Genomic DNA, 26,662 nt, shown 5'->3' on the forward strand with positions numbered 1-26,662 from the left:
CGGTCACTCTTGGTCACTGAACACAACAGAGTTTGATTATCAATGGGATATCGTGCGGGGAAGCGCTTTCCAGAGAAATGCTTAATAGCGGGAGGCTGTTACACTATGGTTGGCTAAAAACATTGCTGCAGAGGGTGAGCGTGCGGAGTGGGTCACCGCACCACAGTTGGGTATCCGAAAGGCTGCATTAAATTTTGTGGCCAAGTTCTTCTAGTTGTTGGTGCGTAACAGGGTGTAGCCTACAAAAGTTGACAACCAACTCCCATGAGACAGAGTCATCATGGTTGTAGCATTAGTAACAGGATTGGAGATTGACGTTGCCTGCATTTTGTTGGCAAGGATTCACGAAAGGGCGTTCAAGACTTCCACTACTTATCCCTTTCCATGTTTGATTTTTCAGTTGTGCATGGACTCTGGAGTGTCGTTCTGGCACTGTGATAGGTTGATCCACCCTACTAGGACTTTGGATATAGGCCCCATTCGAGATAGGGTAAATGTAGCGGCACCTCGCTTGAGCACAGATCTTGCAGACACAGGGTGGTGACCCTATTATACCAGACCACACTGATACTGTCCCGGTCTCCTCTTCAGGCACCTAGTAGGGCTTCAATCTCATCCAGGTCCGCACCACCATCAGGAGATGTCGTTGTCCCGATGACCAGAGTATAGAAATTAAAGACTCAGATGACCACGCTGCTGCACAACATCTAGTCTTGGATGCAAAAGTCGATAGCTGAGTCCGTGGACAAAATGGAGTGAACGATGGAAAGCATTGTAGATCAGAAGGTCAAGGCCATTAATAAGCGCCTCGATGCTTTTTAATTGAGAGTCCTCGAGCGACCAGTCCCGACCATAGATCTATCTTCTTTTCGGACCAATTTAGCCAGTCTCCGGGCCAACATTGATGCCATTCTTTCTACTCATGCAGTTGAGCCTCAGGTTGCACCTACTACTTTGGCTGATGATACGATATTGGATGCTTTATTCAGTGGGACCACTGAAGAGGAGCCCGAACCTACACGTGCCAAAGGTAAGAGGCACCGTTCTAGCCATACTGAGGAGGAAAAAGACCAAAAGAGATAGCGTAGGTAGGAGAAGGAGGCTAAGAAGGCTTCAATCGTAGATTAAGAGTTGCACCTGTACAGAGTGTGTGAGAGTGTTGCGGCGACATCGAGTTCTTCCCAAGTTGTAGAGGTCCCGCCTATTGTGAGGGACGATGTGAGAACTACTGAAGGTGCTATGATGGATGTTATGGGCATTACTAAGGGTGACCCCATTATTGTTCCCATGGGCTCCGTGAAACTGGACCCACCCACTTGTTGATGAGTCTTCGGCGCTATGAGCCACAAGTTTGCTTCACCCAATCCATTATCTTTTACTATTTTTTAATGCATTAGGGACAATCAGATATATTTTTGTTGGGGGTGGGTAAATGGATTGGGAGTGATAGGGTGACGTCTGAGTAACCCAACTCATAAATCCTCTCTTGGGGTTTTCTTGCCAGTGTTCTTTTTTCCCCAAGAGACTGTTTAATTTCTGTTGAACCGGTATTTTTAAGATCGTATGTATAGAAGTATGAAAAATAATGAATCATAATGGCTAATTAAAAATGATACGCGTCTAAATTTTGTGATATGTGCTAGAATTTGTAGGCTAAGATAAGTTTAATGTGTTGGCTCTGAGTATGACATGATAATGAATCAACTTGATGGCATGACTTAAGCTAAAACTTGAACCGGGTAATCTGATAATGAAACTATGTGCCAAGAGTGTGTAAGAATAGTTGATTGTTGAAACAGTTTTTGGGCCGATCTAGAACTTGCCCAGTTAGTCCTACAAAGACAATCTACTCTAGAGGCTAGGAAGTGATCATAGGCCCATGTTCTGATAAGTCCACAAATTGCCTTGTAAAGAAACAGACATTCAACTGCAAGCAATCACATGGCTTTCAATCCTGACTCCCTTTTTGAGTGCAAATCTTTTCTCTTAGAATCAACAAGCTAACTCGTACAGATCGAAATATGACAAAGATCGACCAATCAACACACAACATACATTGTTTCACTAACACCAAGGTATCAACTCTCTGACAATGTAACTAGTTCCCTTACTTCAAACAAAATCCCTTTCTTCACAAAATGAGTATGATTTTGAGTACAGGGATTCATTCAACACTCACGCTTAAAAGTAACTTCTAATACAGTTAGTGCTCAATACCATAGGTTTTCCCTTATTTTCACTGCTGAGACTCTTAAAACTAGTTGCAAGGATCACTATAGGACATTCTTATCTTGTAACATAGGCTCAGGGTTAGCCGTGGTACATTTGGGTACTTTTTAGTGACTTTCTGCCCTCCTTGACATTACATTTGCTTTTTACCTCTTCCTTGACCTACTTTTGGCAACTTTTTATACCATTTTCTTTCCCTCGACTCTCTTTCAACTAAGGAAGCAACTTTTGACTTTGTGACACTTGTTTATCTTTTTTTTTACCTTCTTCTTTTTTTTTACTTTATTTCTCTTTATTTGTTTTTACACTTTCTCTTATCACATTCTTTTGCCTTTTTCGCACAAAGTCACATCATCTTTCTTTATTTTTTTCTTTTCGACACTCAACTCTTTTCATAACCTTTTTTTTACATTGTGTCTCCTCTTTCGTAGCCACCCTCAACTTATGCATTTTGCAGTAGTTGAGTTGCACAATGTCCGATGTCGGACCATGGCCAAGATCAAGGCAATTTTTGGCTTAGCCACCCTCAACTTAGACTTTTTTCCTAAGTCAAGGTGCATATGTCCAAGGAGGGACCGGGGCCAAAACGACTGTTTTAAGGGAAGGTAAGTGAGGTGAATTAAAAGAAATGGTCAATTTTAGGCTTAAATATTTGGATTAAAAAGGAATAATGCTACCATTTGGTTAGATCATTTTAGGCTTGAGTGGACTAATTTGAACAATGGCCTATGATCACTTCCAACCTTCTAGCCTAGATTATCCTAGCAAGACCAATGGGGCAAATTCTAGATTGGCACAAAATTGTCTAAATATTCATCTATCCTCACACACTCTTAGCACCTTGTTTCATATAAGATTATCATATTACCCAGTTCAAGTTTTAGCTTAAGTCATGGGATCAAATTGGTTCTTTATCATGTTATACTCAAAGCCAACACATTCAACTCATTCTTGCCTACAAATTTTAGCACATATCACAATTTTTTGGATGTGTATCATTTTTCATTCCTGATTATGCTATCATGTTTCATTCTTTCTCATTCTTCTATACATACAATCCTAACACATGCTGGTTTAACATAAATTAAAACAGTCACTTGGGGAAAAAGAACACAAGCAAGAAAACCCCAAGAGAGGATTATGAGTTGGGTTACTCAGACTTCACCCTATCACTCACAATCTATTTACCCCACCCCCAACAAAATAGAGTGCAATTGTTCTCAATGCACAAAAAGTAAAGAGTAAAGGATCGGGTGAAGCAAACCTGTTGCGTATGGCACCGAAGACCTATCAACAAGCGGGTGGGTCCAGTTTCCTGGAGCTCGCTGGATCATCATGGGCAATGCCATCAATGGCATTCCCATCTATCATCTCAGCACCATCACTAGTTCTCACTTCATCTCTCACAGCAGCTACAGCCTCAGTGGTGGGCATAGAACTCGAGGCTCCAACATTACCCTCATGAACCCTGTACAAATGCAAATCCTCATCCATAATAGAGGCTCTCCTAGCCTGCTCGTTCTACTGGCGCTCCCGCTTCTTTGCTTATGCATGCTCAGTAGTGTAAGAAATGCAACTAGAGCGGGGTCTCTTCCCTCAAGCATGAGAGGACTCAGGCTATGGTATATCTTCTCCGAATAAGGTATCTAGTACTTTATCATCAGCTGGTACAGTAGGAGTGGACTTTGGCTCGTTTGTAGGTAGAGCAAGGATGGTATCAAGATCAGCTTGGAGATTAATCACCTCCTTCTAGAAGGATGAGACATTAGTGGTGGGGGTTGGTCGCTAAAGGATCCGTAACTCAAAGGCGTCCAAGTGCTTATTAATGGCCTGGACGTTAAGGTCCATCATATGATCCTTTCGCCGCTCCAACTTAACCTTGGACTCTGAGATAGACCGTTGCATCCATGGCTTCACATGCTGAAGCATTGTGGCCCTTTGTGCCTCCAACTTTTGAACACTAACAAGAGGCACGACAACAGATCCTGATGAAGGGGTGGCTCAGTATGAGCTAGGGGCTCAACTTGCGGCCTGAGATGGGGAGGTCGGGGCTTCATCAGCTACCAAATCCACCCCCAATGGCTGTACCTCAACGTGGGTCTCTCGTCGCGGCGCAGCTATGTTGGCCTCATCCTTAATCAGGCCGATGGCTAGAGTTTTGTTTGCCTGCACCAGCTCGCCACAATACCAAAATGGTACCCCTAGCATATCTGCACGACTGATAAATGAAGCATGAAAAGGGTAAAGTGGTGGTAGCCCAAAAATCCCGGTCATGGATCTCCTAAATCAACATGCGGGCAAAGTCTATCTCAAACCCAGCTACCAAAGCAGCAACTATCACAGCACGATCCCATGTAAGTATATTGTCTTCCTGAGTAGGAAACACCCGGTTCCGCACTAATAGCCAGAAGAACTTGGCCACGAAATTCAGAGTGGCCTTTTTGATCCCTAAGGTCGGGGTGCTAACTCACTCTGCTCGCTCTCCGTCTGTAGTAATGTGACTCGCCAGCTAGTGTAACACGGTCTCCTTTTTCTCTGCATTCCCCTGGAACTCCCTGCTCTACATAATGTCCCATCTGTAGTCAAACTTGGCTGTGAGGAGTGCCCAAGTGCGGGCTAGTCCGTAAAAGAACCAACAGATGGTGATCTTAAATATATCCTCAGAATACCCATGCACTAGTGTGGCTGTGAGTGGTTACTAAGCTGCGGGCTTGGCATTTTTATGAATAGAGCCTCTGAGGTTGCTGCGTAGAAAGCATATAACTCCCTCAGGATCTCCTCGCTATATATCCCTAGTTTTCGGGCCATCCACTCACACTTATGCTATTGGAAGAGCCATTGGATGTCAAGTATGGTATGCAGGCTGCCTGTGAGTACCCTGTGCTCCATTGTATTCATCTGGGCCATCCTATTTTTCTCAGTCATCATACTGGCATCCCTCTATAGCTGCCACTGGCTATCTACACACCACCTGTTTTTCTCCTCCGTAACTGGGCAGGGTCAGTTTTTGGTGGGACTGGGATATCCCCCACACTATTAGCCTTATCAAATGAGGCTGCCCTGCCTTGTGAACTTGAGTCGGTTGCAGAGCCGAAAGCAGAGCCGGACACAGAACCGGAAGGAGACCCAGTCGGTGATCCGATCAGTGTATCCTTCTCATTAGACCAGAAGGTAGTGACTACGTCAGGAACCACTTTCTTATATTGATTACGGGCTGTTGTGAGGGAAGTCCTTATAGCCGGTGGAATATATGCGGGACCAGTCTCCGTGTCAGTGTCTTCATCAATCAGTAGGGAGCCTGGTGCGACTGATTTTGACTATCCCCTTGGTGCGAAGGTTGGAACTTTCTTGGGAGTCATAGTACCTATGGAGGCATAATTAGCACCAAAATAAACCTATAACACACTCGAAATTTTTTTAGAACAAAGAACGAACCAAAGCAAAAAAATAAATAAATTCAGACAGTGGCTTTAGTGGCCACCTTTAGTGGGTACCTACGGTCCGTGGATCACCTCTGTATGTCAGATGTCCCAAAAAGTTGGACTCCGATGGGAACCACTGATGTGCAGAACGATTTTTAGGTTGACCTACAAACGATAGTCCACCTCCGTGGTTCCATATTTAGTGAATTTATCATGTGGAACAGACCCACGGACCTGATCTACGGTTCGTATATTGACCTACAATACGTAGACGGGGTTTCGTAGGTCCATTTTGTGCCAAGTATCATACATGACTCCTGTTTAAACCATTTTTTGACAATTTCAACATTCAAGCTAAGTCTAAGCATGCATTTCAACACACTTTATGATAGTTTGTCATCCCTAGGGCTTCGATTTATCATTTTTTTTACATGTATTACACACAAAATGAGGAACCCTAAGTTGAAACTTTCATTTAGACTATTTGTATCTGAGCTATTATATAATAAAGACATCACAATCATATTCTATCATCCCAAGGGTGTTTCTAAATTTTGTTCAACATGCAATTTCATACATATGCAACCCGAGGTGAAGATCCACTTCATGACTTCATATTTTGAACAATGAATATCAAAATCTTGAGTTAAGTTGAAATCGTTTAACTTACAAACACTGGATGTGAGTGATTGTGCGATGCAAAAACTTCGTAAACCTTTGTGACACCAAACCTGTACCTTGAACTCTTCTTGGGGATGAAAAATGAGAGTGACTAGATTTTGGAAAATAGATGAATGGAAATATGGTATGGGTGATGATATGTATGGGATATGGGAGTGATTTGGGGAGATAACGAGGGAGTTATGGGATTTGAAGGGTTAAAAATAGTTAGGAAGGAAAATGGGATGTGGGGGAGAAATTTAAAAATTAAGAATTTTACTAGAAAGGGGTGTGGGTCTAGTCGACCATACCCTAACTTTGGACCCACGAAACCCCATCGACGGGCCGTGGGTCGACCTATTGATCATAGGTCAGGTCCGTAGATCACTCAACACTTAGAAAAAATTAGAGGACTTACATGGGTTCTACATATCATTCACGGTCAGTGGATTGACCTACGAACCGTCGATAGGGTCCGTCGACCTCTCTAACAGACCTTTTATGTAGATTTTGCTTTTCGTCCCTCCACATGTAGCTACCGTTAGGCCTTTCTTTTTATATTTTCTTGAAACTTTTTAGACACGAAACCCCCTATGCTATATCTAGCCAACACTAAATCAGAAATAAAGAACCTATCTAAAGGAACACAAAAATGCAAATAAACAAAGAAAACTACTAAACTGAAAATAAAAACCTATAGGCACTTTGGATTCATCTAAAAAGAATGATCCTATACCCATGTTGGCATACATGGTTTATGAGTAACGTGAGTTTTCTGAACTCATCCCCATAATGGTGCTCAATTCTAATCCCACTAATATATACTCATGCTAAATATTTTTAAAAAATGTACTCTTCCTCAGGTCTGAGATAATTGCTCAAACTATCATCTTAAAAGAGGTAACTGCTCTTCATATATCTTTTAACTCATAACACATTTAGAAATCAAAGGTTCTCTTTTTTCAATATAAAAGCCGGTGCCTTTGGGAATACTTAGTTCCATTATACTCTTAATCAATTCATACTTGTAAACTCTTTCTCAAAATAATTTCAAAATCGTATTGTGATATGATAATTGATGACTCAAGAAGTCATAGTTCATAACCATTCATGGTATATCTAGATACCATACTGCTAAAACATTGATGGCATACTCGATTGTTATACTAATAGTGTTTTGTAAGCTCTTTCTCAAAAACACATCTTTACTTCCTCAAAAAAACTTAGTTTAAAACTCAAGTGATGGCTTTAAAAAGTTTCACAAGATTTATAACTCAATTCATAGATTATATGCAAAATTATGGACATGACCCAACTCTAGGATCTTAATAGTAATATGTAAAACTCAGTACTCAAAACTCAAGAATTCAAGGACTCAGGGACTCGGAATTTAGAACTCAACAATACTACTCCTCTCAAGAATAATCAATTCATAGAATTCATGAGAAATTATGGACATGAACGACCAAACACAAGGATCTCATTGATAAAATAGATCTCATGAGGGAAACTCTTCTCATTATCATACTTACTTTCTCCAGATATAGTTCAAAACTTTGGTTGATTTCAAAAACATTCTTAAATTTGACTCAAAGGACAGTTTTGGCCTTTCCTCTTAATTTCTCTTTATTTTATAATGTAATTTAAGAGATATGATTAGGATATGCAGGATATCTCAAGGAAACAATGAATACAAGATTCAAAGGAACACGTATGGGAGGAAGAACAGAGGAGGAAAGGGCCTGACGACCATGGGATAGCAGTGGCGTGTCGTGCCAGCCCCAAAAGTGTTGGGGATGCTTTGGGGTGCACTGATGGCGTTGGATGCCAGCCCTCCTGGCGCTATGGGGGTGAATTACCCTAGCCCTCCTTGCGCTATCGGGGTGCATTGCCCCAGCCCAGATCCAGAAATCTTCTTGTTAAATTTAGTGTCCTAACTCATATAGAATCGATTGTTTTCTTCCAAACTCTGTTTGATTCATAAACCTAACACTAATTCAGTGACATCTCACTCAAATTATTTCAAGAAAAACCACTAATTTTCATGACCCTCACCTCAAAAAATCAAAACCTCCAATGTTAAAGAATGGGGCTGAAACTCAAGAACTACTCAAGAATCTTTACATAAAAGATTTCATGGTTCAATTTGTCACACCCCGAGCCTACGCCGTGGACGTAACTGACACTCGAGAACACTTTTACTTCCCCTAGAGAACCCTCGGTTAGGCCCAATACTCAGCAAACGAGTTACTCAACAATATATGACCTCAATTTTGAAAGATTAAATCAAAAATGGGACTTAGCCCTTACATCAATAAGAAGTCTTGAAAATAGGAAGTACAACAATGTCTTTCAACATAAGCAAAGAACCAAAGATAGAAGCTAGATCATAGGGTCTTGTCCTCAGACTTGAGGACTCACCAACTTGGGGAAGCAACTCCAAGTGTCATGAGAAGTAAGCTTGAATCCTCAACTGCCCGAACCTAAATGCTTGGGAAAAGGGAGAAAATATGGGTTAGTACAACACACATACTGAGTATTGCTACTATGCATAAAAACCATTAAAACATGCATAAAAGGACATTTTATTCAAAGCATGCTTTTTGCCAAGTAAATCCAATATGCACATTATTAAGTATCATAGTCCAAGCCAACATAATATCATCCCAACATGTAGATAACCCAAGTAATACTAGTGCAATGCAAAGAATAAAATCCCATAACCCTATTCAAAGCCAAGTATCACATTAAGCAACCTACTTCATGCATACATTCATAAGATTATATATCATCATAACTTACCATATTCATAATGATCATACATAACATGGCTTCAACATACATAAGTCATAATCATCATAATCATAAGAGAACACTACTACAACCATCTCTTAGGATCCCACAAGTGAAATGTGCAAGAGAAGTCCCATACCCTCCCTTACACTATGTAGAAACCCTTAAGAAATCCCTAGTAAGACTTCACAGCTTTCATACCTTCATTTACTTTTACATTAGGGAAATATTGCAATAACCGAGATAGACCATGAGAGCTACATGGAATCTGGTGTTCTACTCCCACACCGAAAAGAGAGGGCTAACACTTGCCTAAGGTGTAACCATTCGTACATAGTTGTCTATATGGATCCACTAAGCTAGAGTACTATGTGGGCACATAGTTAAGGGTCAAGGAGATTGCCTCTAGAAACCTTAACTTACTAAACGTGGGGGTTTCCATCTCATGAGACATTACATACCGTAGGTAATCCGGACTTGCTAAATGTGAGGAAACCCATGTGGGGATACGGACTTACTAAATGTGAGATCCCCATCTCATTTACATGTCATTTCGGTGCTAAGCATACGATTCCCTTTTGTAATCATCTTTAGTCATCATAAGTTCACATTAGCCTTTACTAGACTCGTATGTAGACATCTTATCATAATAGCTCATATGTGTTGATAAGTGAGTAACAATCCTTTCACTTTAGAGACACTTAACAAGTGAGTAAACCTTTCACTTTACATTACACTACAATCATGAGAACTACCTTTCAATCGTATAGCAATCATACCATAATAAACATACATACTTCATAGCTAATTCAAGTGTAAAGGGTTAAGGATGAGGAAACTAGGTCATCAACACCACAATAACACATTAGGTATAGCATCATTACAATCAAAGTAATTCACCTTTCATACTTGAGTTCAAAGGATAACCAACCTTCATACCTTCTTGCCCTTCGTGCGACATCCATACTTCAATTACCAGGCAATTCATAACCAATACATAATACAAGGTAATTCATGAAGTAATAACATAATCAACATCAATATAAGCATTTGACATATTCCCTTCATAGCCTTCAAGGCTTCATTCAAAGACTCAACCCTAATTTCATAGAAATTATACATAACCTAGGGTCGAATCATCATACAAACATGAATTACATAACATCACATTCAATTCATAGCCTTCATTCATTATCTAACACAAACTACGGTTAGAATTAGGAAAAGAAGGAGAAACATGGGTCTCATGGGGAATTCTTCAAGAAACCACCAATACAACAGAAATTCATCCATAATTGTTCATATAACTTCAATAAAAGTCAGTTTATAATATCAATTTCACTTTAGAAAGAAGACCCACATTTTTGGATTGAAACCTAGAAATTGGAGATTTAGAAATTCATCTTGAAGGGGCATCTTGGGGAAAGGAATCCCAAGAGTGATAAGGAACCATACCTTATTGATGAATTAACCACGAAAATCCGAGTTCAAACCTTGGAGAGTTGATCTTCTTCTTGAAGCTCCAATCTTCTTCAATGGAGTTCTTGAGAAGAAAGAGAGAGTAGAGAGAAGGAGGAACTTTATGTTTAGATCTTTGGGGTTTTGTGTTTGAGTGATAAAAGTGAGGTAAATTGACTTAAAAATCATTATATGCACATCCCCTAAAGTACCATAAATACCCCTCACTTAAATGGATTCTTTAATGAAGTAAAAATAGATTTTTGAATTTCTGCATTTTCGTCGCGGACTTGGTGCTGTTACCTGAAGATATTTGAAATTAAATTTCGAGATAGTAGAGACCGCAACATGACCGCGTCCTGAACAAACTTTTTGCTCCTTGGGGGAGCAAGTCAGCGATGCGCCCTTGTTCCCTCCAAGAGCAATTTGCAAGCTGCCATGGCAGCTTGCTTGTCCAAGGTTGGGGTCCTCCTTGGGACCCCTTAGGGTGGTCCCGGGGCGCCGTATTCAAATGTTTTGACCCTATAAACATATATTTACCTATTTTAACTCTTTTTACAAGATTATACCATCATACGACTGAAATGACCCAAAAGGTTCTTAAAAATGTGCTTCGGAAGTTACCGGAAACTTGTTTAGCTATATCAAAAAAAAATTCGTTTCGTTTTTCAAAAATCCGACTTCATATTCTTTTTTAGGAGGTCAAATTGAGTGGGGGATGGGTCTAACCCAAATTTTAGAGCAACCGTATCAAAATCTGAAATTTCCAAGTGAAGCCTTTTTCGAGGGTCTACTTTGGAGGGTCATATCTACTAGCACACAAATAATTGGTGGCCCATAAAATATCCATGGAAATCCCTTTGAGTTAGCTATCTAACACACTTCGTTTCACCTGATTCGGAGTTCGGACGAAGAAGTTATGCCCATTTTCGTAAAATCTGTCCGGCAGGAAATGCAATTTCCAGTGAGCGATTTTACTGTTCACCCGCCTCATTTTTTTTTCTAAGTGTTGGACCATTTTTCCAAAGGGCATATGTTATTTCCTATATACCATTAGTTCAATTCCCATCTCTAAAACATTTCCCAAAACACCTCTCCCATACTTAGACACATTTTCTCTCAAGTTCTCTCAAGAACTCTAATCCAAAACCTTCCTCAAGATTGAAGAGACTCTTGCTCCAAGTTCCAAGCTTCCATTGAAGACACTCTCAAGACCTTCATAAGAACTCAAGGTATGTGGTGTTGAACTCATGGGTCCTTCCACCCATAGTGCCTAGACTCTATTCTACTCACTAATTCATGGTTTAAGTTAAGATTCATAAATTAGTCTTGTTCTTTGTAATAATTTCCTGCACATTGAATTTTAAACATGAAAAGTGATTGTTTTGAGCATGTTGTGACTCTAGAACTTGAATCTAAATTTGGAATGGATGTGGAGATTTTCATGTGGTATTGTGGGTGTTAAAAGGTGTTGTTGTAGGTTGTTCACTGGTTTGGCTGCATAATTACTACCCTATTTTCCATGCTCTTTGATTCCATTACATGCCTTCAAGGTGTTTGACAAAATGTCCAACTATGGAGAATTGATGAATCGATGCTTTAAAGCTTGAGTTATGAGATGTATGGCAATCCAGAGATGTGTTGATGACAAACTAAGCTTGTGTATATGTTCATTCCATACGTGAGATTGCATTAGAGCCTAATGGGAATTTCCTATATAAAGTGTTGCATGACCATGCCCGGTCCGGGGGAAAAGAACCGGACAACCATGTGAGAGGTTTATATCTCACCACCTAGGATGCTTGGGGTGTGACCAACATCAACCATGTGAGAGGTTTATATCTCACCACCTAGGATGCTTGGGGTGTGACCAACATCAACCATGTGAGAGGTTTATATCTCACCACCTAGGATGCTTGGGGTGTGACCAACATCAACCATGTGAGGGGTTTATACCTTGCCACCAGGGTGTCCGGGTGTGAACGGCATCCCCCATCCTAAGTTGGGGTTATAGATTGGTTGGATCATGCATACACATATGATATCTACTATTAGTATAGATTTACTTAAACATGTTTTGACTTCACTTTGATCATGCATCCTCATATTGTTATTCATAATGCCTATGAAACTATTTCTTGTATTTCGATTGTGTCCTTGTCTATTGTTGTGTTGCACCCCGCATACTTAGTACATTCCAAGTACTAACGCATATTTTGCCTACATGATGTCACCATGTAGGGACCGGAGCTACTCTTGATCCTTCTCTCCATTCACGTGGCTAGTACGGTGCTTATCCGAGTTTGTTGGTGAGTCCTCAATGATTCGAGGGCTATGTTATGTTTCCTACTCCTATGTTTTGAGACTTTAGCTTGCAATTGTATTTTGACTATGAGGGGAGCCGGTAGTATGTCATGGCCCCCGTCCTATCTATGTATGTAGAGGTGTGCGTTGGACAAGTATTTTGTAAATGAGCTTGACTCTTGTTCTATGATGTCATTTTGAAATGGTTTGCCCTTAGTCCCTATTTCCCGTTAATTAATGTTGATTGTACTTCCGCGACCGATGAAGTGTGATGACAAGTTTGAGAGGCTTGTTTGGGGTTCCTTCGGGTTCCTCATTCGCCATGTCACGTCTAGGCCCTAGGCTTGGGTCGTGACAAGCTTGGTATCAGAGCACTAGGTTGTTAAATCCTCGGAGTCCAACACACCGCGTTGAGTAGAGTCCTAATCATGGTTGTGAAGCGCGCCACGACTATGAATGGGAGGCTACAAAACGTTTTAGGAAAGGTTTCCCTTCTTCATGTTCTATGTCGTGCTTAGAGTGCGATAAGGTGATTCCTCCCTAACGCTTGTTCTTTGGATTGCTAGATCATCATGCCAAACATGAGGGGAAGACGGGCCCGATCACCGGAAGAGCCACCCACCAATGGTGAGCTCCGTGATGCACTCACCATGCTTGCACAAGTGGTAGCTAACCAAGTGCAACAAGGAGCCCAAGCTCCTCGAACTACCACCCCGGGGGAAAGGGTGAGAGATTTCATGAGGATGAACCCTCCGGTCTTCCATGGTTCAAAGGTGGATGAGGACCCGCAAGAGTTCATCGATGAGGTATGCAAAATCTTGACCATTATGGATGTTGGTGCTTGTGAGAAGGCGGAATTGGCGGCCTACCAACTCAAGGGGGTTGCTCAAATTTGGTTTGATCAATGGAAGGGTGAGAAAGGTAATGGCTATGTGGTGTTGTGGGAGGAGTTTAAACTTGCTTTCCTTAATAGGTTCTTCCCTCTTGAGCTTAGGGAGGCAAAGTTGGTGGAGTTCATGAACTTGAAGCAAGGAGCTATGAGTGTGAGGGAGTATGCCCTCAAATTTGTCCAACTCTCCAAGTATGCACCTCACTTGGTGGCCGACTCTAGGTCGAGGATGAACAAATTTGTGATGGGTGTATCCGACTTGGTTAGTGAGGAGTGTCGGTCCGCTATGCTCATTGGAGATATGGATTTGTCTCGGTTGATGACTTATGCCGAGCAAATGGAGGAGGAGAAATTGAGGAAGAGAAGGGGGCACGAGGCCAAGAGGGCCCGATTGGAGAATAGGTTCCCTAAGGGTGCTAGATTTCATCAAGGCCGAGGAAACCCTCATGTCAACCGGGGATTTGCTATCAATGTTCCTAGACCTCAAGGGGGAGGTGAAGTGGGTTCTATGGATGTATGCCCTAAGTGTGGGAGGAAGCATGGTGGTCCTTGCATGAAGGGTTCGGGTGCTTGCTTTGAATGTGGAGAAGTGGGTCATAAGAGGTTTGAATGTCCCAAGATCCGCAACAAGGTCCGAAGTGCTAACACTACTCCTTTGGGTAGAGGTGCTTCTCAAAGTGGTGCCCCAAGGGACAATCGATTTTATGCTTTGCATGGTAGACAAGGTGTTAATGAGACTCCGGATGTGGTGACCGGTATGTTGCAAATCTTTGATCTTGATGTTTATACTTTGATTGATCCGGGTGCCACCCTTTCCTTTGTTACCCCCTTAGTTGCTAGAAAATTTCATGTCGAGTCGGAATTGTTGCATGAGTCATATGAAGTATCCACTCCCATTGGTGTCTCTATTGTTGCTAGAAAAGTGTATAGAAATTGTCCGGTTTGCATATTAAATAAGTTGTTGCCTTGTGATCTTGTTGAGTTGAACATGGTGGATTTTGATGTTATTCTTGGGATGGATTGGTTGCATGCATATTATGCTTCTATTGATTGTAGGACTCGTAAAGTCAAGTTCCGATTTCCTAATGAACCCGTCCTTGAGTGGGAGAGCCGGGATGTTGTGGTGAAGGGGAAATTCATTTCTTGCATTAAAGCCCATAGGTTGATTTCCAAAGGGTGCTTGTACCATATTGTGAGAGTCAATGATGTGGAGTCTAAAGTCCCTCCTATTGAGTCTATTCCGGTTGTTAATGAGTTTCTAGATGTCTTCCCAGAAGACCTTCCCGGTGTCCCTCCCGAAAGGGAGATAGATCTTGGTATAGACCTCCTTCCCGATACTCAACCTATTTCTATCCCCCCTTACCGTATGGCCCCGGCGGAGTTGAAAGAGTTGAAAGAGCAATTAAAAGATTTGTTAGAGAAGGGGTTTATTAGACCTAGTCATTCTCCCTGGGGTGCTCCGGTTTTGTTTGTGAAGAAGAAAGATGGGTCTCTTAGAATGTGTATTGATTATCGACAACTTAATAGGGTCACCGTCAAGAATAGGTATCCTCTTCCAAGGATTGACGATTTATTTGACCAATTGCATGGGGCTAGTCACTTCTCTAAGATTGATCTTCGGTCAGGGTATCATCAAGTGAAGGTGAGGGAGTGTGATATTCTCAAGACGGCCTTTCGTACTAGGTATGGGCACTATGAGTTTGTGGTGATGTCTTTCGGGTTGACTAATGCTCCGGCTCTCTTTATGGATTTGATGAATAGGGTTTTCAAACCCTACCTTGATTCTTTTGTGGTGGTGTTTATAGATGACATCTTGATCTATTCTCGGGGTGAGGAAGAGCACAAGGGTCACTTGAGGGTTGTACTCCAAAGATTGAGGGAAGAGAAGTTGTACGCTAAATATGAAAAGTGTGAGTTTTGGTTGAAGGAAGTTGCTTTCCTAGGCCATGTGGTGTCGGGGGATGGTATTAAGGTGGATCCTAAGAAGACCGATGTTATTAGGAATTGGCCTAGACCTTTGACCCCGTCGGATATAAGGAGTTTCTTGGGTTTAGCGGGTTATTATAGGAGATTTGTGGAAGGGTTTTCTTCTCTTGCTTCTCCTATGACTAAGTTGACTCAAAAGAAGGCTAAATTTGTGTGGTCGGATGAGTGTGAGGAAAGCTTCCAAACTTTGAAAGAAAGGCTTGTGTCCGCTCCTATTTTGTCACTTCCGGATGGGTTAGAAGGTTTTGTTGTTTATTGTGATGCTTCCCGTATTGGTTTGGGTTGTGTGTTGATGCAAAGTGGTAAGGTTATAGCCTATGCTTCTAGGCAACTTAAGGTTCATGAAAAAAATTACCCAACCCATGATCTTGAATTGGCCGCCGTGGTTTTTGCTTTAAAGATTTGGCGTCATTATTTGTATGGGGTGCATGTTGATATCTTCACCGACCATAAGAATCTCCAATATGTGTTCACGCAAAAAGATCTTAACTTGAGACAAAGGAGGTGGTTAGAATTCCTTAAGGATTATGATATGAGTGTTCACTATCATCCGGGGAAAGCTAATGTGGTGGCGGATGCATTGAGTAGAGTGTCCATGGGTAGCTTGGCTCATGTGGAGGAAGGTAGTAAAGAGTTGGCTAAGGAGGTCCATCGGTTGGCCAAATTGGGAGTTAGGTTAGAAGGGGTGGATAGTGGAGGAGTAGTTGTTGTTGATGGTTCAAGGTCTTCCTTGGTTGATGAGGTGATAGTCAAGCAAGATCTTGATCCTTCTTTGGTAGAATTAAAGGCTTCGGTGAGTAGTGGTAAGGTGGAGGTTTTCTCCCAAGGGGGAGATGGTGCCCTTAGGTACCAAGGTAGATTATGTGTTCCTTGTGTGGATGGTGTGAGGGAAAGAATCCTTGATGAGGCTCATAATTCTTTTTATTCTATTCATCCGGGGTCAACAAAGATGTATAGAGACTTGAGGGATGTGTATTGGTGGGGCGGTATGAAGAAGGACATTGCAAAATTTGTTTCGGGTTGCCATAGTTGTCAACAAGTCAAGGCCGAACATCAAAGGCCGGGTGGCCTAACTCAAGACATTGAGATACCTACTTGGAAGTGGGAAGAAATCAACATGGATTTTGTAGTGGGCTTACCCAAGGCTAGAAGAGGCTTTGATTCGGTTTGGGTGGTGGTTGATCGGATGACAAAGTCGGCTCATTTCCTACCGGTTAAAACTACTTACGGGGCTGAAGAGTATGCCAAGTTGTACATTCATGAATTGGTAAGGTTGCATGGGATTCCTTTGTCTATCATCTCGGATCGTGGTGCCCAATTCACTTCTCACTTTTGGAAGTCATTCCAAAGGGGTCTTGGTACAAAGGTAAAGCTTAGCACGGCCTTCCACCCTCAAACGGATGGCCAAGCCGAAAGAACAATTCAAACCTTGGAGGATATGCTTAGAGCTTGTGTATTGGAGTTGAAAGGTAGTTGGGATGATCATCTTCCTTTGATTGAATTTGCATACAACAATAGTTATCATTCTAGTATCGGTATGGCTCCTTTTGAGGCACTTTATGGTAGACGGTGTAGGTCACCGGTTGGGTGGTTTGAAGTTGGAGAGGTGGCCTTGTTGGGTCCGGATCTGGTCATGGATGCTCTTGAGAAGGTAAGGATGATTAGGGAGAGGTTGAAAACAGCCCAAAGTCGTCAAAAGTCTTATGCCGATGTGAGGAGACGGGATCTTGAATTCAAAGTGGGTGATTGGGTTTATTTGAAAGTTTCTCCAATGAAAGGTGTGGTTCGTTTTGGTAAGAAGGGGAAATTAAGTCCTAGGTATGTCGGTCCTTATGAGATAATAAGAAGGGTTGGTAAAGTAGCCTATGAGTTGGGGTTGCCCAAGGAGATGGAATTAGTTCATCCGGTATTCCATGTATCGATGTTGAGGAAATGTGTTGGTGATCCTAACGCTATTGTACCTCTTGAGGTTGTGGGTGTTGTAGAAGATAATTTGACGTATGAAGAAGTCCCGGTTCAGATCTTAGATAGACAAGTTAAAAGGTTGAGGAACAAAGAAGTGGCGTCCGTTAAGGTGCTTTGGAGAAATCAACAAGTGGAGAGTGCTACTTGGGAGGCCGAAGCGGACATGCAAAGACGTTATCCTTATCTATTCAACTCCACTCAAGCCTAAGGTATTAAATCAAGTCCTTTGTACTCCATTGAGTCTTACATTTCAGCCCCTGAATCATTAATGTGCATATATGTTTAAATTGATGAGTTATGGATGCTTTACACTAAGTTTTGAAATCTTGAAGTGATGTTTAAATAAAATTTTTGCATTCATGTTGGGGCTGATATGTTCTTACTAAGTCTTGCCTTGTACGTCTCTTCCACATTCGGGGACGAATGTTCCCAAGGGGGAGATATTGAAATGACCCAAAAAGTTCTTAAAAATGTGCTTCGGAAGTTACCGGAAACTTGTTTAGCTATATCAAAAAAAAATCCGTTTCGTTTTTCGAAAATCCGACTTCATATTCTTGTTTAGGGGGTCAAATTGAGTGGGAAATGGGTCTAACCCAAATTTTAGAGCAACCGTATCAAAATCCGAAATTTCCAAGTGAAGCCTTTTTCGAGGGTCTACTTTGGAGGGTCATATCTCCTAGCACACAAATAATTGGGTGGCCCATAACATATCCATGGAAAGCCCTTTGAGTTAGCTACCTAACGCACTTCGTTTCACCTCATTCGGAGTTCGGACGAAGAAGTTATGCCCATTTTCGTAAAATCTGTCCGGCAGGAAATGCAATTTCCAGTGAGCGTTTTTACTGTTCACCCGCCTCATTTTTTTTTCTAAGTGTTGGACCATTTTTCCAAAGGGCATATGTTATTTCCTATATACCATTAGTTCAATTCCCATCTCTAAAACATTTCCCAAAACACCTCTCCCATACTTAGACACATTTTCTCTCAAGTTCTCTCAAGAACCCTAATCCAAAACCTTCCTCAAGATTGAAGAGACTCTTGCTCCAAGTTCCAAGCTTCCATTGAAGACACTCTCAAGACCTTCATAAGAACTCAAGGTATGTGGTGTTGAACTCATGGGTCCTTCCACCCATAGTGCCTAGACTCTATTCTACTCACTAATTCATGGTTTAAGTTAAGATTCATAAATTAGTCTTGTTCTTTGTAATAATTTCCTGCACATTGAATTTTAAACATGAAAAGTGATTGTTTTGAGCATGTTGTGACTCTAGAACTTGAATCTAAATTTGGAATGGATGTGGAGATTTTCATGTGGTATTGTGGGTGTTAAAAGGTGTTGTTGTAGGTTGTTCACTGGTTTGGCTGCATAATTACTACCCTATTTTCCATGCTCTTTGATTCCATTACATGCCTTCAAGGTGTTTGACAAAATGTCCAACTATGGAGAATTGATGAATCGATGCTTTAAAGCTTGAGTTATGAGATGTATGGCAATCCAGAGATGTGTTGATGACAAACTAAGCTTGTGTATATGTTCATTCCATACGTGAGATTGCATTAGAGCCTAATGGGAATTTCCTATATAAAGTGTTGCATGACCATGCCCGGTCCGGGGGAAAAGAACCGGACAACCATGTGAGAGGTTTATATCTCACCACCTAGGATGCTTGGGGTGTGACCAACATCAACCATGTGAGAGGTTTATATCTCACCACCTAGGATGCTTGGGGTGTGACCAACATCAACCATGTGAGAGGTTTATATCTCACCACCTAGGATGCTTGGGGTGTGACCAACATCAACCATGTGAGGGGTTTATACCTTGCCACCAGGGTGTCCGGGTGTGAACGGCATCCCCCATCCTAAGTTGGGGTTATAGATTGGTTGGATCATGCATACACATATGATATCTACTATTAGTATAGATTTACTTAAACATGTTTTGACTTCACTTTGATCATGCATCCTCATATTGTTATTCATAATGCCTATGAAACTATTTCTTGTATTTCGATTGTGTCCTTGTCTATTGTTGTGTTGCACCCCGCATACTTAGTACATTCCAAGTACTAACGCATATTTTGCCTACATGATGTCACCATGTAGGGACCGGAGCTACTCTTGATCCTTCTCTCCATTCACGTGGCTAGTACGGTGCTTATCCGAGTTTGTTGGTGAGTCCTCAATGATTCGAGGGCTATGTTATGTTTCCTACTCCTATGTTTTGAGACTTTAGCTTGCAATTGTATTTTGACTATGAGGGGAGCCGGTAGTATGTCATGGCCCCCGTCCTATCTATGTATGTAGAGGTGTGCGTTGGACAAGTATTTTGTAAATGAGCTTGACTCTTGTTCTATGATGTCTTTTTGAAATGGTTTGCCCTTAGTCCCTATTTCCCATTAATTAATGTTGATTGTACTTCCGCGACCGATGAAGTGTGATGACAAGTTTGAGAGGCTTGTTTGGGGTTCCTTCGGGTTCCTCATTCGCCATGTCACGTCTAGGCCCTAGGCTTGGGTCGTGACAACGACACTCCCAAACATGCCCAAAACCTAAGGACACACTAGAACACATTCTTCTCTAGTTTTCGTATGTCGTGGTCGTTTCTTGATGTTTAGACTTTTACTTATCCAAACCATGTCAATTACATTAGTTTAGGTTTATAAACATCATTTTAACTATTTTTAAGTCATTATTCATAAGGTGAAGCTCTAACTTAAGTCATAGAATTTTCGGGGTGTTACAGTATCCCCCCCTAAGGAGCATTCATCCCCGAATGTCACTTGGACTTCTTTCTAGGGAGACAAAGACTCAAACTAGCAGCACAACAATCAGTCACATCAACAACATCATATCATCATATCATATAGGAATTTAACCCACAACATCACTATGCTCAAAACTCTTTACTTCACATAAGTATAGGAGGAACTACCTTCTCCATATTCAGTGCGCATCAACATATACATTAAGCCATCAACAAGACATTTCTTTAGCAAGACAACATCAAGCATGCTCATTACAACTCTCATGAAGACAACATCACACAACATCTATGGGTGCAACTTCTAAAAACAAAATTCATGAAAACTCAAAATACAACTTTAAGCATGAATTTTCAGAAAAATATGCACATACAAGGAAATCATGTCATAATCATCAACACACATGATTTTCAATTTATACCTAATTAAGAGAGACTACTAACCTCAACTTTGGCTAGGAGTAAGAGGAAAAAGATAAGGGTATCGGGTCTTCATGTCGGCCTCGGCCTCCCATGTTGCACCCTTAACTAGGTGGTTTCTCCATAGGACTTTTATAGAGGCAACCTCTTTATTCCTCAACAACTTAACTTGACGATATAGGATTTTGACCGGAACCTCTTCATAAGAAAGGTTCTCATTCACCCCTAAACCTTCTAGAGGTAGAATGGACACCGGGTCACCTATACACTTCTTTAACATAGAAATATGGAACACCGGGTGAACCGAGGCCAATTTGATGGGTAATTTCAACTCATAAGCGAGCTTTCCGACACGCTTCAAGATCTCATAAGGCCCAACATACCGGGGGCTAAGCTTCCCCTTCTTAACAAACCTCATCACCCCTTTCATGGGTAAGATTTTTAAGTAGACCCAATCACCTACTTCAAATTCAAGATCTCTCTTTCTATTATCGGCATAAGACTTTTGCCGACTATGAGCCGTTTTCAACCTATCCCTTATAAGTCAAACTTTTTCCGTAGCCTCATAGACTACCTCGGGACCAAGAAGAGAAAATTCATCTACTTCAAACCACCCAATCGGAGATCGACACCTTATACTATAAAGTGCTTCAAAGGGTGCCATATCAATACTCGAGTGGTAGCTATTGTTGTAGGAAAATTCTATTAAAGGTAGGTGGTCATCCCAATTACCTTTGAAGTCAATGACACACGCTCTCAACATGTCCTCTAGGGTTTGGATGGTGCGTTCTGCTTCACCATCCGTTTGATGGTGAAATGTGGTACTAGGTTTCACTTGAGTACCAAGCCCAGTTTGGAAAGACCTCCAAAAATGGGAAGTAAATTGGGCACCTCTATCCGAAATAATCGACAATGGGGACCCATGCAATTTCACAATCTCCTTAATGTACAACTTAGCGTAATCTTCCACCGAATAAGAAACCTTGATGGGAAGGAAATGGGCTGATTTAGTCAATCTATCCACAATGACACAAATGGAATCATGTTGCCTACGGGTTCGAGGCAATCCTACCACGAAGTCCATATTGATCTCTTCCCACTTCCAAGTGGGGGTGTCAATATCTTGAGTTAGACCTCTCGATCCTTGGTGTTCGGCTTTGACTTGTTGACAATTTCAACACCTAGCCACAAAATCTGTTATGTCTCTTTTCATTCCGTTCCACCAATAAATCTCACGTAAGTCACGATACATTTTGGTGACTCCCGGATGGATGGAGTATCGGCAACCATGGGCCTCCTCTAAGATTGTCTCTCTTAGGCCATCCACTTCCGGCACACATAATCTTCCTTGGTGCCTAAGCACCCTATCTTTCCCTTGAGAGAAAGTTTCTATTGCTTTGTTGAGAACCGACTCTTTTAGTTCCATTAATATAGGGTCAAGATGTTGCTTAGACTTCACGTCAACAACAACCGATGACTCGGAATTATGACAAACCATAACACCTCTTTTTGGGGAATCTTCAAGTCAGACACCCAACCGGGCTAGCCTATGTACATCACAGGCTAACTCCCTTTTCTCTTCTTCCACATGTGACACACTAACCATAGATATACGACTCAAAGCATCCGCAACCATATTTGCTTTTTTGGGGTGGTAAAGGACACTCATATCATAATCTTTTAAGAGTTCCAACCACCTCCTTTGTCGGAGATTCTATTCTTTTTGGCTAAAAACATATTGAAGACTCTTGTGGTCGGTAAACACATCCACATGTACCCTATAAAGATAGTGTCTCCAAATCTTTAAAGCAAAGACTACGGCCGCTAGCTCAAGATCATGAGTTGGATAATTCTTCTCATGCACCTTGAGTTGTATCGAGGCATAAGCTATAACCTTACCATGCTGCATGAGGACATAACATAAACCCACTCGGGAAGAATCACAATTTACTACAAACCCTTCGGTGCCCTCTGGTAAGGTCAAAACCGGAGCGGAGGTGAGCTTATCTTTCAACAATTGGAAGCTCTTTTCATAAGACTCTAACCATTCAAACTTGGACTTCTTTTGAGTTAAGGCCATTAATAGAGAGGCAATAGATGAAATCCCTCAACAAACCTCCGGTAATAACCGACCAAACCCAAAAAGCTTTGGATGTCGGAAGGATTCAAAGGCCTAGGCCAACTTTTGACCACATCGGTTTTCTTTGGATCAACTTATATACCCTCACTGGAAATAATGTGACCAAGGAAAGCAACCGATCTTAGCCAAAACTCACACTTTCTAGACTTAGCATAGAGTTGGTGATCTTTGAGGGCTTGCAATACTATCCTCAAATGATTCATGTGATCATCCTCACTTTTAGAGTATAACAAGATGTCATCAATAAAGCCAATAACAAATGAGTCTACAAAATTTCTAAACACACGATTCATAAGATCCCTGAAAGCCAGTGGGGCATTTGTAAGACCAAAGGACATCACTAAGAACTCAAAATGACCATATCTTGTTCGGAAGACAGTTTTTGGAACATCAACACCAATTACCCTAAGTTGGTGATAACCCAACCTCAAATCAATATTTGAAAAGTAACTCGCTCCTTGAAGTTGATCAAATAAGTCATCAATCCTAGGGAGTGGATACTTGTTCCTAATGGTTACCTTATTTAACTATCGGTAATCAATATACATACGAAGAGATCCATCCTTCTTCTTCACAAACAACACTGGTGCACCCCAAGGAGATATACTTGGTTGGATGAAACTCTTATCCAACAAATCTTTGAGTTGAGCTTTTAATTCCTTCAACTCCGCCGGGGCCATCTGGTAAGGAGGGATTGAAATGGGTTGTGTATCCGGCAATAAATCTATGCTGAAATCTATTTCCCGTTCGGGAGGAATCCCGGGTAAGTCATCGGGAAAGACTTCTGGAAAATCCTTCACTACGGGGACCGACTCCAAAGGAGGAATCTCAGACTCATGATCATTCACCCTCACAATATGATAGAGACAACCCTTAGAAATCAACTTACAAGCTTTTAGACATGAAATTATCCTTCCCCTAGGAACGGAATTTCCTCCCTTCAATTCTAAAATGGGTTCATTAGGAAATTGAAACTTCATAATTTGGGTCATACAATTTATGGACGCAAAACAAGCATGAATCCAATCCATCCCCAATATAATATCAAATTCTAACATCTCAAGTTCCACCAAATCAATCAAAGTGACTCTATTGGGAAAAGATATGGGACAACCCCTATAGACTCTTTTAGCAACCATGGAATCACCCACCAGGGTAGAAACCGAAAAGGGTTTATCTAAGACATCGGGAAGCATATCAAACTTTACAGCCACTAAAGGGATTACAAAAGACAAATTGGCACCGGGATCCAATAATGCATAAACATTAATTGAAAATACTTGTAGCATACCGGTCACAACATTCGAAGAGCTCTCTTGATCACCTCGGGATTGGAGAGCATAAAAGCGATTCTTCTTAGGAGCATCGGGATTTGGGCCACTTGCTTGTGCTTGAGCATTTTCCCTTCCTTGAGCCTTTAGCATAGGGAAGTCCCTCCTCATGTGGCCGCTCTTACTACAACCATAGCAATTACCTGTGCCAACTAGGCACTTTCCTTCATGTTTTCGACCACACTTTGCACAAATAGGCTTCTCAACATAAGGACCACCACCTCTTGCTTCTTGAGGCTTTGGGGTAGACACTTTACCTTTGTTGACCCTTGGAGTGTTAGGAGGACCTTGGTTTGAAAACCTCGTTTTGAACTTTGGCTTATCTTGGATTTCAAACCTAACCTTAGAAGAATTTCCATCATCGGCCCTTGACCTCTTCAATTCTCTACCAACTCGTTAAGCTTTTTCTCCTCAATTTCCTCGGCATGAACCATAAGGACGGAAATGTCCATGCTTGGGATTAGCAAAGTAGGAGCATGTTTGGACAATTGAGTGAACTTGAGGCCATACTCCTTCACACTCATATCCCTTGACGGAGGTTGATGAATTCTTGCATTTTCCTCTCCCTTAGTTCCATGGGGAAAAACCTATCAAGAAAAGCCATCTTGAATATAGCCCAACTTATCGGACCCTCTATAATAGGTCTCCCCTCCTTCCATTGTTCATACCACACTTGTGCCACATCTTTGAGTTGATAGGTGGCTAACTCCACCTTTTATTGAGAAGACACACACATAGCCTCTAGAACCTTAAACACTTCATCAATGAACCCTTGTGGATCTTCTTCCACCTTGGAGCCAAAGAAAGTAGGGGGATTCATCCTTGTGAAATCCTTTATCCTAGAAGCGGTAGTGCTAGCATTGGGGTTCAGTTGCACCCTAGCATCCCTTGCAACTTGAGTGGCCAACACTTGAGTTAAATTATGAATAGCCGACCTTATCTCAACATTAGACATATCCCCTTCTTCAATAGGAACTTGAGGGTTTTGAGGAGCTTGAGGGGGAACCGCCTCATTCATATTCTCATCACCGGCCCTCCTTGCGTTGTTCTTTCTTGTATTCATTGCCTATAAGCACAACAGAAGGATTAGAAGAAAAGGACTAAATAGAGTTAAGACTCTTATGCACGACTATGGAATAACAAAAGAGTGAAAGTTCCTAAGCATCTTGCAGCCTCTCATTCATAAGTGTGGCGCGCTTTACACCCATGAACAAGACTCTACTCGATGTGGTATCTTGTGACATGAATCCTACATTATTCTCAACCTTAGGCTCTGATACCAAGTTTGTAATGACCCGAGAGCACCCCCAAGTCGTTACCGGCATATTCGACCTCGAAGAGGTCTTATACAAGCCCTTAGCATTCATCATAACATGTATCATAGAATAAAATCACAGAAAAATTTAAAACTTCTACTTTGGAAGTTCAACTTCACTTCATATATAAAAAAAATAGAATCTAACTTCGTCACAATACACCATCTAGACATAGAGGTATCAATAAGAAGTCTTGAAAATTGGAAGAACAACAATGTCTTTCAACATAAGCAAAGAACTAAAGATAGAAGCTAGATCATAGGGTCTTGTCCTCGTACATGAGGACTCACCAACTTGGGGAAGCAACTCCAAGTGTCTTGAGAAGTAAGCTTGAATCCTCAACGGCCCGAACCTAAATGTTTAGGAAAAGCGATAAAATATGGGTTAGTATAACACACGTAGTAACTATGGCTACTATGAATAAAAACCATTGAAACATGCATAAAAGAACATCTTATTCAAATCATGCTTTTTGCCAAGTAAATCCAATATGCACATAATTAAGTATCATAGTCCAAAAAAACATAATATCATCCCAACATGTACACAACCCAAGTATTACTAGTGCAACGCAAAGAATAAAATCCCATAACCCTATTCAAACCCAAGTATCACATTAAGCAACCAACTTCATGCATACATTCATAAGATCATATTTCATCATAACTTACCATATTCATAATGCTCGTACATATCATAGCTTCAACATACATAAGTCATAATCATCATAATCATAAGAGAACACTACTACAACCATCTCTTAGGATCCCACAAGTGCAATGTGCAAGAGAAGTCCCATACCCTCCCTTACAGTATGTAGAAACCCTTAAGAAAGCCCTAGTAAGAGTTCACAGCTTTCATACCTTCATTTACTTTTACATTAGGGAAATATTGCAATAACCAACATAGACCATGAGAGCTACATGGAATCCGGTGTTCTACTCCCACACCAAAAAGAGAGGGCTAACACTTTCCTAAGGAGTAA

This window comes from Solanum stenotomum, chromosome 2, assembly GCF_019186545.1.
Source record: "Solanum stenotomum isolate F172 chromosome 2, ASM1918654v1, whole genome shotgun sequence".
NCBI lineage: Eukaryota > Viridiplantae > Streptophyta > Magnoliopsida > Solanales > Solanaceae > Solanum > Solanum stenotomum.